We start from the raw sequence: 8582 nt of genomic DNA, 5'->3' as shown, positions 1-8582 counted from the left end.
TAATTGATAGTGCTTTTTAAAAATGAAAAAATATTCTGTCAGACCTAACATGGAAAATTGTCTGCGATTGTCATCAACTGCAATTTCATTTATCTTTTTTGTCAATGCATTTTCCTGCTTTTAATTAATTCCGATTTGACGTGATTCAAACTTGACTCGTAAAATCCGATATCCGTAAATGTATTTTTGAACATTATTCGCATATTAAACCCAGTTCTGGAACTGATGACCCAGTTTCTGAAATCAGTAAGTTAACCGTGCACTCTCGCGTATGCGGGGAATGAAAAACGTCACGCTTCGATCGCCGCATTTTCTGCAGACATTCGCGGGCGAGATTTAAAATTATTGAAGCAATACATTTTCTCATTTAACGATCACTCTTGATTTTGTACTTTTAAAGTTTTCTCGAACACGAAACTTCTTTCTAGTGCACCAAGTGCTCGTCCTTTCTTGCATCGGGTAAATTCATGGTGCGGCACTGGTAGAAACAAAGATGGAAACTTCTCTGAACGAATCACATATACACAACACGTATATATGATATTTATTCTATCGACTAAATGGAAATTATATATCGCGCGATTATATATCTCGCAATAATTTAATCACAGTGTTTCACGTAAAACTCCTCATTTTATACGCAAATGATGCTTATTTAAATTTCTTCAACTAAATATACATCATTTTATTTATCGTTCCATATTTGATTTATATTCTATTATTTTATTAGCAATTATCTGATTATTATTTTGATATCACTTATGTACCGTGGCATAATAAATGCCGCGATATAAACAAAAGTAACAATCTTGCACATTTGATACGATATGGTAATATTGTGAAAATGTGATATAAACAGATAAATTACCTTTGACGTAATAACGAGCGATACAATCAACTCTGAAGCGTAAACGCCGCAATATCTCACTGCGCTTATAAAACGCAAGTACGATATAAAATCCACCTTATATGATATAATTCAAAAAGCATGCGGACGTGGAATAAATAAATTTAAACGCAAATAAAGTAGTCATATATTCATAATGGCGGATATGTTATTGTTCTATCGTGTATTGTCCATGCTCGACAGGTGAATCTGTTTTACATATTTTATCGACAACGAACACGGTACATTTCGTGGTTGATTCTATATCCGTGAATGTGGTTACAAGCCTGAGGAATCTCCGATACACACACCGGACAACCGGAGATTCCTTCTCGGAAAAGAGGATGGATCTCGTGAAAGGAACAGAAAGCGTGTGGGATCGCAGACGTGTGACATTCCGAATCCGGTGGCGCAAAAAATACAGGAAATTTTTGAAATAATTTGTGTCGAATATTCAGCACGACAGATTGTACTTTTTATGATTCAATCTGTAGCATAAAAGTATATAAAGAGAAGGAGCTAAAGATCCGCATTACTAATGGGCATGTAATTTGTGTTCGAATAAATTTTGCGTATATGCAATTGCATATAGGCAATTATTGAAATAATCATCATAATGTTTAGATTGTCGTATCAATAATAATTATATGAAATTTGGTAAAATTATTATCCGAATGCGTCCAACGAGTTACAATATACGGCGTATCCTAAAACAATCGACGTATAAAACATTAAAAATTAATTTAGTAAAAGTAATAATTCTTTAAAATGATATACCAACTAGAATACGAGAAGCTAATAACTATGTAATTTTTTATCTAAAAAAATTAAAGAAATCTAAAACATAATTATTTATAATAATTAGTGTTTATTGCAATAAGAAATATAAAAAAAATTATTGATATTGTGACACTATAAATTTCTATTATATAAAAAATTTATAGTCGATTTCTTATTTTTTACATTTTTTTTATAAAAATTTACAGAATGTTAATTAAAATCTAATAAAGTCGACTAGACACTAAAAATCTAATAACGTTTTATTAGACACCTAGTATATCATAATAAATTAAATCATTGGCTCGGAGTAACATCTATATATTTATATATAATTTATATATATCATCAGCGATTTTATATAAATTCAATAATATCCAATTTATTCGCGCGACTGGCTATCATTCTATCATTAATTGTTAAAAGGCCTTAACAAATTGAATGCAAAAAATATAAATGAATAATAATAACACTTCTAATTTAATATTAAGAGAGTTTATTAAATCTATTAAACGTTGAAATAACGGTTTTATATAAAATTTTTGTTGGGAAAAAGTCAAGGCTCCATTATCTAAGAAAACTTTCGTTCAATTACCTTATTATCTTCGGTAACTTTGATCTAAAAAAAATTGTTAAATAATATATATAAAAATATTTTATACCTAAATTGTTTAGATATAAAATAATTGGCATAGTGTATTTACAATCAATCAAATTGAAAATCCTGCTAAGTGGTGCCCGCGTCTCTTTCGAACTCTGGGGATCTTCCCTAATGCGTAACGATAGATAAAAAAGTGAACAGTCGCACGCAGGCAAATAGTCCTTCTTATTAATGATCCATAACCAGCTATAATAAGTAGAAAAACGAATGCAGCGTGCAGACGACAATGAGAGCTGTCGAAAACAGGTCAGAGTATTTATGGGTTTTTTTCTCACGTAACCACATTTCAGGCTTTGCCACTATTCCACGCTGCTTTTAAATCGCAAGAGAATCGTGGTATCCGACCAGCGGGTGTAAAAAGGAGCGTTCAATTGCTCTCTTCTTTTAGATTTCTTGCGTATTTGATGATATCCGTCACCTTAGATTAAACGGCTATATTCTTGATCGGCTGAAAAGAAAAAATGACGTTATCTTTACGTATCGAACACTCCATCGTGCAAGTAAAAATCGCGACAATCGGATAGTAATTATCGCCAACTTTACTCGGACAGAAAATAATTGTCCTCAGGACAATCAATTAACTAGAAACATTCTACCTTTTTATAACTGTCAGAATAATCTCGTGTCATGCTATCGATGTTACGAATAGCGACGCGTATTAGTGCATTTTGAAAAATATTTATCGTGTATGTATCGACAGCCAACAATAATGGAATGTTGTCTCCACATAATATGCAGTCACAAACGTGCTCTCACGTACCATTGGTTTGATCTCTTCCGAGTAATTTTTTTTTTAGCAAATATCCATAAAAATTCCTGTCAAAATATTGACATGAGATGAATTCTGCTACGATAAAATATTTGGCAAAACAGAAACGTTATAGAATTATTGAAATAGTGACAAGTACGAATAACAAACGAAGACAGTTAAAGTTTTCGTATCGAGAAAGAATAAAAATTATTTACGAATAGATAATGCTGTTGGACGCACAATTATGCGCTCTTGTTTCACTCTTTTGAATTATTTTCATATGTAATTTGGTTAATGACAATGATAAAATCATTGTCCTGCAATCGCGTCAAATAATTTAGCGTGATTAGTTTAGCGTTTCCTTGCTGTAGTCACAACAATTTCAGCTCTTTGTAATGTTTCACCTATGCATTACGACCGGGGTTAAATTAGTCGCGTCATTTTCTCGTGAAATCGACTATTAGAATTATAAGCGAATAATTTATTGATGACTGTATAACACGGTACTGATCAATAATCGCGTCGCGAATGAGCGGTTAAATGTAATAATCGCATCGCTGTTAATTGCCCGCTTAATTATTTCTCGTTATGATAACTGCTCGTACATCGATCACATACATATTCGTGAATGTCTCATAGTTTTCGCCACGAAAAGCCTCCACGTGTGAAACACTCATAGTTAAATAGCACTTTGACGTAATTGCTTATTGCGAAAGTGTTGTAAGCAGGTAGGTTAACCTGATCGTTATCGTACTTGAGTAAGCCGACTATGTCGATGAGGCTTACTGCCTTCAAAGACATAAAGGTAAAAGCTGATTACGTCGGTTAATTGGTTTAACTCGGTAAATCGACACGTGCTCGCTTATCTCGACCTTTAAACCGCAAATAGTACGATAGACTTTCCATGACGAAAACTGTATTGCAGTCAAACTTTCTGTTTAAACTACGACTAGGTCTTCTCTCGAGGTAATAAAAATAAAAATTATAATTATATGTTTCGTGCACGAACAAAATGGATAATAAAATTTTAATAATTAAAGAATATATCAATACTTTTATTAATCCTAAATTTTTTGCGAAAGAAAATTAAAATTATTTCAATTCTGAAACGATTACTGAAACGATATACAATCAAACATATACTTGAAACATATGTAATTGAAACATAAACATAAATTTAGCTTTTGCGCGACATTTCCCTCATCTCGTTACTTCAATATTCGCATTGCCACATTTAGTGCCAATTGCAGCTGCTTAAATATGAGTTTTACTATTTGTCGAATACATATACGGGGGGTTGACGAAAATCAGACTGTCACGCTTAGCGCTAAATGTTGAATGCGAATAAGCGTCTGAACTTGGGCAAATCGCACAAGAGGCACTGAGAATTGCCACACAGGCACGATCCCCGAGTGTTAAGCTCAGGTACGTGGAAGTATATAACGCACGGTACGTGAAGAAAATTCCCATTGGTCCCGGCAAATCGATTCGGAGTACAATTTGGCAAGGAAATCGGATTTCCAATAACGATGCGACGCTGATTATCATGCGATTGCCACCTTGCCGATCGACGCCGAGACGGAACGAAGGAGGCGGATACCGGTGAGAACGCTCGAGAGTATTTCTAGTCGATCGAAATTGCTGCCGTTGCTCGCGATTCTTCGCGGAAACTCGTAAAATATTTTTAAGAAGCTTTCCTCCCGATTGCTGTCGTCTCCATAATCAGTCGAATGAATTATCACCTCGCGGTATCAAATATGAGATGAGTTTCGCAAACGCACGACCGATTACGAATTACTTCGACGTTTATCCCTATTTCTTGCCGTCCACGTGTTGATCCTATAACTATATTAGTATTAGGAAACACCGTTACTATCACGTTTCCCATGGAATACCGCAAAACATAAATTTATCGTCGATTTAATGCTCGATTTAAACGTATTCTCGTGATTATTGTAATAATTATTATTATGATCAGCAAATATCTAGCATCTTTCTCGGATTTAAAGTCTTCGATATTATTCGTTTCTATACCGAGTTGCTTACTTCCGGTGGATGACTGTCATCCGAATTAAGAACGTGTATCACCGAACGGATGGAGCGATCGCGCGAGGAAAGATTGTTCAAAGGGTTGCAGGAAGCTTCGATCGATGCGCTCGGATAGGTAAAAATACACGTCAAAGTCTACGCGCGGAAGGAACTGATCGAGAACGTCTGGGACGAGGGATCGATTTTTAAGGACGGCATACGGAAATATTGGTTCGGGTAACGACTTCCATTCCCCATGTTTACGCCTCGGTAGTCAAGGGTTAAGGCGCCTCGAGAGACAGGTTTCTTCCGTAGATACGCATGAGAAGGAAGAAATATAAAACGAAGAAAGCGGCGAAGGCGGAAGAGAGCAAGGGATGTTGGTACCGAACGTACGCGAATGCGCGAAAAAAATATTTTTTTTTCTGTTCTCTCTCTTTTTTTCTGGCCCCACGGCTGAGTAATATTTCACTCGTAACATATGTACAGGATGTTGCAAAAACCATTTGATTTCATTGTTCTCTTCGCTATCATGGCCCATCGTAATCTATGCTGAAAAAAGCGCTCGAAACAAAAGCCCCTTTTCTTAATTCCAGAATTTTACTTGTAGATTGATTAAAATATATAATCTCGTAAAGATTATTAAACAAATTGTAGAGGAGAGTTGCGCTTGAGCGACAGGTGATCAATTCAAATTTTTAAAAAAGAACTGCGGTCGAGATTTAATGCGCGAATTCTGGGTCATCCTGCATGGAAATGCAGACTGAAAACCACGAAGTATTCCCTAATTGATTCGGTACGGTGCAATGATTCCCATGACTGTTCCAATAGCATTCCTCTGTGGAAATCTCTCTTCGAGATACGCCGCGCGATAATAACGACGAAACTTCGTTTCCTCTACTCCTCATTAACATCGAACAGTGAAACTGTTAAACCAAAAAGTTATCCCATTTTTCGTGAATTTAACACGTCCTTCTTTCTCTATTCATGATCAAACTAATACTCAAATATTCCCTTTCCGTTAACATTATTATATTACACAATTTTCAGCACGTACCTCGGGATTTAACTTGTAAATCACAGATAATCACAATGCGCAAACATTAGTTCCGAGAGTATAATAATTAACTAGAGTAGGTCAGCGCGCTTATTATCTATTTGCAAAATGTAAATTGTAAATATAATTAGATGGGAACTACGATGACTACCGTGACTCGGTTAACTCAAAGTAACTCCTTCCGATAGTGGATCAGAAACCAATTAATTTCATTGGATATGATTCGAATTCATATCGACATATCGGATATGAGAAAATATCTTTCTATTAATATGATTAATCGACCGGTAAGAGTCGCTCCATTACTGTAATATATTTAGACGTGATTAGTTTCCGGATCAGCAAACTATTTAAACCGATATAAGGTTCTTTTAATTGACATCCGTTTAATCGACTACTTAGTCAACTATTTGATATATTCGTGAAGAAATTTATAGATTCCACTAGTGATCATTGCGCACTCACATAACGCATCGAGAGTAATAATGGTGCGACTTTACGGGTTGCTTACGACACGGAGAAATCACATGCCCACCGCAATAAATAGATTTTACATGCCGGGTGGCAACAAAACTGGCTTCGGCGGGATAAGCCATTACACTCTTTTCGATACTTCCTATACATGCGCCGCTGCATTCTACAACTTTACTGCGCCGCGCAGCACCGTGACGTGGCCATAAATAACGCCGAAATAGCGTGTCCAACGTCCGACCAATAAATCTACATATAACCCCGGGAGGATAAAATAAAGTTATGGGCCCGCTTCATGCACTGATACAGACCGATAGTTTATCCTGCTTTGACTGTTGCAAGTAGTCACTTCGTCCCCTCCGGCATCCTCTTTAGTTCTGCCTTTCGGCGTTACCGGAAACTCGGCACCCCTTTCATGCTCTTTTCACTCGTCGCACCTCCCCTCCGATCCCTCCCCTCCTGTTTCTCCCTGTCGCATGGATTCACGCATGCATCCCCTCGGTTTGTTACTCCCCGAGCCAGCCCTTCTCGCGGCGCGTCATGCATCCGCTATACGAAAATGCATTATTACGTTGACACGTACACAAACTCGATTCCGCGAAAGCCCAGACACGTAACTTCGTGATACATGATCCGCGAAGCTCGAGGTAGGTGTGCACGTGTAACGCATATACAGGTTACACCAAGAAACGTATCTAACAGGAGAGCAAGACTTCATTCTCGTGAGAATTTCAGAATCTATTTAGGAAACATTTAATCCCAGAATTCTGTCTTTGAGAAATTTCTAATTTTCAACATTAAGTATCTTAATTCGTAAATCAAGATATTTGAAATTTATAATCGCGAAATAATTCTCTCAGCGTACAAATAATTGATAATTTTGCTTTTAACGATAACGTTCCAACGAGGGATTTATGTAAAATTGAAAAAAAAAAAAATAATAAAATACGATCTTCCGATAAAATATCGTGCGTTACGAAAATATTAGAGAGGAATACAAAATATAGAGTTAAAAAATTTATAAACATTTATATGTCATATTTATATGTCAATTTATGAAATTAAATCAATTGTTTTCGGCAAAAGATATATGTACTTTTAGCATTTCTATCATTAGTAAAAATTCTTTCCAATTTTCTTTTTTAAAAATTACCATACTTAACAGAGAGTGGATGTTTCATTTTTCATGTTTAAACCGCAAAAATAATTTTATTTCTCCAAGAAAAATATGTACGCTTGGAAAGAATAAGAACGACACTACCAGCGACAACGTTTCAGTTTCCTACCCGATGCTCAAGCTCGCCGGCGTTCTCCCGACGGTCGCGAGCACTAAACAAGGTCGCCGTAATTAAATTTTTGTCCACCTCGTTTTTTTCCTCCCTTTATTTGTACTGGCGAGCGCTAGGCGGTGCAATTAGTGTCGTTATAAAGCTACGGGGCGTCCCTATTCCCGAGAACTGGTGCCGCTACTTACACGAGCCGTTGAAATAAATGTGTTCCTTGCAAATTTAACGTTGATTTCCATAGCGCATTCCAAAAATCTCCCAACTTCGAGATCATGTTCCCAGAGAAATATGTTTCTACCGAGCGAGAGATGAAGAGAGACGCGCAAGAAACGAATAAATAATAAAAGTGAAGGATGCGCCTAGCAAAGAGCTGAATAAATTGTTGAATAAAGTGCGAAACGCGTCTCCCACTTTTCAATGATTCAAATAAAACCGAAGCGTCGGAATAATACGAATTACAGAAAAGCGCTAATTTAAATAGTAAAATTTTTATCATAAAAATTTATATTGTTTTCCATCCAAAAAAAGCTGAAATATTAAGACGAAATATTATTTTCACGCATTCTTGACAAGTTTATAGTAAATTTAACATTAATATTTCTTTTTCTGTGTTAATGCATTTTAAAAGCATTGTATATTGAGACGTATCTGAGCACAAAATAAAA

At 35.9% G+C, this 8582-nt stretch overlaps 1 long non-coding RNA gene across 1 annotated transcript; it reads right to left on the bottom strand.

Annotated features, from left to right (window-relative positions):
* Positions 1-1946: 1946 nt before the first annotated feature.
* On the bottom strand, positions 1947-6464 carry LOC148937977 (uncharacterized). Its single transcript, XR_016139142.1, has 3 exons — positions 2921-6464; positions 2368-2772; positions 1947-2282 (listed from the first exon to the last, which is right to left on the bottom strand). It is a non-coding gene; the product is annotated as an uncharacterized LOC148937977 (long non-coding RNA).
* Positions 6465-8582: the final 2118 nt, after the last annotated feature.

This window comes from Pogonomyrmex barbatus, unplaced genomic scaffold, assembly GCF_055798465.1.
Source record: "Pogonomyrmex barbatus isolate J1 unplaced genomic scaffold, ASM5579846v1 scaffold1, whole genome shotgun sequence".
Classification (NCBI taxonomy): domain Eukaryota; kingdom Metazoa; phylum Arthropoda; class Insecta; order Hymenoptera; family Formicidae; genus Pogonomyrmex; species Pogonomyrmex barbatus.
Note: the sequence above shows the minus strand (reverse complement) of the source record. Positions and strands in the feature narration are given on the sequence as shown.